Source organism: Peromyscus eremicus, unplaced genomic scaffold (assembly GCF_949786415.1).
Source record: "Peromyscus eremicus unplaced genomic scaffold, PerEre_H2_v1 PerEre#2#unplaced_92, whole genome shotgun sequence".
Lineage (NCBI taxonomy): Eukaryota > Metazoa > Chordata > Mammalia > Rodentia > Cricetidae > Peromyscus > Peromyscus eremicus.
The window spans coordinates 84,089-86,849 of NW_026734332.1; the positions used below are offsets into that span (position 1 = coordinate 84,089).

General features: G+C 33.1%; 1 long non-coding RNA gene across 1 annotated transcript; it reads left to right on the forward strand.

Moving 5' to 3' along the window:
* The first annotated feature begins 329 nt into the window (after positions 1-329).
* Positions 330-2,446, forward strand: LOC131901502 (uncharacterized). Its single transcript, XR_009376749.1, has 3 exons — positions 330-1,194; positions 1,388-1,448; positions 2,248-2,446. It is a non-coding gene; the product is annotated as an uncharacterized LOC131901502 (long non-coding RNA).
* The last annotated feature ends 315 nt before the right edge of the window (positions 2,447-2,761 follow it).

Sequence of the window (2,761 nt, forward strand, 5' to 3'; positions counted from 1 at the left end):
GAGCTCCACATATAACTTGAATTTTAAAATTTGACACACGTTATCATTCTATTTCTCTATGTGACATGTATTCATGATATTAACATTCTTGAGCCTTCTGAGTCATTGCATTGCAGATGCATGAACTTTCTCTTGTCTGTTACATTTATTTTGATTTTGAAATGAATATGAGTATTTATCTGAATGCATGGATATGTACCATGTGGGTACCTGATCCTCACAGTGATCAAAAGATGGTCTCAGTAACCCTGAACTTGGAATAATAGATAGATATGTTTCCTCATATTAGTACTGGCAATTGAGCCCACCTATGTGCAAGACCAGCAAGAGCTGTTTACTAGCTTGCCATCTCTCTCGCATAATCTGTATTGATTATTTATGGTCAACATTTATGTGGCTAATGCTTTCATCTTTCCCTTTATAACTATTTAAACATGCACTACTTTTTAGTAAATTTTTACTTATGTTATAGTTTGAATTGTGGCACTTCAGCATTCTTGAGAAATACAGAACTAAAGTAAATGCATGACTCTTTGTAGGAACGTCAGTAAAAACTTCTTAGTTCTTTCTTTCTTGTTCTGCTGACTTTTGCTTGGGAGACAGGGTCTTAACATGTACTACAGGCTTTCCTAGACCTGATTGCATAGACTAGGCTGGGATTTAACTCAGACACAGATATACCTGCCTCTGTCTTCTGAGTCCTGCTGTTAAAGGCATGAGCCAATACACCCAGATTGTCCATCTTATTTTTCTTTATATTTAGTAATTGTTGATACAATTTCTATTGTGTGTACTCTGTACTGTTGATCTGTTTACTTCTCTCTATATATTTGTTAATGAGCATTTCTCTTGCAAGGTGATATCCCATTCAAAGGGTACAGAAATGACAGAAGTGATCCTCCTATTCAGCTTCCTTCAAAAGGGACTTGTTGATTACATATAATTTGTATGTCATGAAGTAAGTGTGGGGAGCATCAGAATTATATGACTATACTCTCAAAGAAGTATACATTTACAATGTTGTAAGTATTATGGTTTCTCTTGTACACGTGTATGGGATATTTTAGAATGCAGTGACCTATGATGATGTGCATGTCGACTTCACTTGGGAAGAGTGGACTTTACTGGATCCTTCCCAGAAGAATCTCTACAAAGATGTGATGCTGGAAACCTACAGGAACCTCACTATTATAGGTAAGATAGATTTTTCTTCACATATTAAAATGAGAGGACAACTGTTCTTAGGATTTGGATACTTCTGTGTAATTTAAATGAGAAAGAATATTAGGTGAATAAATCAGTAATATTCTAAGTTTCATTGAAGATAGTAACATAAATTTTGGACAGTTTTAAAGAAAATAACCTATTTTCTGGTACTTTGTCTTAGGATACAATTGGGAAGACCATAATACTGAAGAGCATCTTCAAAGTTCTAGAGGAGATGAAAGGTAATTTTCTTGTGCAAGTTGATACAAATGTGCCTCTCAAGAAATTAAAATGTATCCTGGAAGTTTTAACCAAAAGCAACAGTGTAAATAAGCACAGATTAAAGTATAGCAATGATTATTAAATTTTCAGAAAACCATATATCTCTACTTTATGTTATTGAAATAAATTTACAAGGCATTCTTAAAAAAAAAGACAAGGGAACAATGCCTTAGCAGATATCTCGATTTGAATCATAGCACCATGGGAAATATGCTATAGAACTGGCAATTAATTCATTTCATACTACTCATATTATAAAATTACACATAGTGAAGAGGTGATAATTATATTTTAAAGCTTTTTAATAAGCAAATAGTGAATAGTAATGGTAATGTAGTTTGTAAACTTGTTGTGACTGTGCTGCTAAGAGAGGGAGCAGTTAGAGTCAAGAGTCTACTGTCAGTTATTGTGAAGAAACCTTAATGACTATACCACAGTATAGGAAAATTTATTAATGCAATGCAGATGTTGAAGCTCTGTCACTTTCCAGTTTTCTTCAAATATATGAATTACCTCATATATAAAAATATTCTGTATATGTGACTCATGTATTAAAGGATCTTACCAACACAAGTATCTTCCCAGATGCAAACCAACTCTTAATAAAGTGGAATAAGATGAGTGTGAACAATGATAAAACCTTAATATCTCGTTCTTCTTTACAACTGAACCAAATTGTAAAATTAATTCATACAGATATAAAGATTAAACAGTGTATTAGATGTGATAATGTTTTTACATATCCCATAATTTTTGCAGTCATGAACAAAATCAAACTGGAAAGAAACATACTATATACACTCAATGTGTTAAAGATCTTTCATATCCCAGTACTCTTCAAATGTATGAAAAAGAACATACTGGAGAGAAACCCTATGAATATAATCAATGTGGTAAAGCTTTTGAATTTCAAAACTATCTTCAAGAACATAAAAGAAAGCATACTGGAGAGAAACCCTATGAAGGAAATCATGGTGGTAAAGGCTTTTCTTGTCAAAGTAGTCTTCAAATGCATAAAAAAACTCATTTTGGAGAGAAACCCTGTGAATGTAATCCATGTAGTAAAGCCTTTACACAATTCAGTAGTCTTCAAAAGCATACAAGAACCCATTCTGGAGAAAAACCCTATCAATGTAATTTATGTGGTAAAGCCTTTGCACAATTCAGGTATCTTCAAAGGCATACAAAAACACATTCTGGAGAGAAACCCTGTCAATGCAATTTATGTGGTAAAGCCTTTGCACAATTCAGTTATCTTCAAAGGCATACAAGA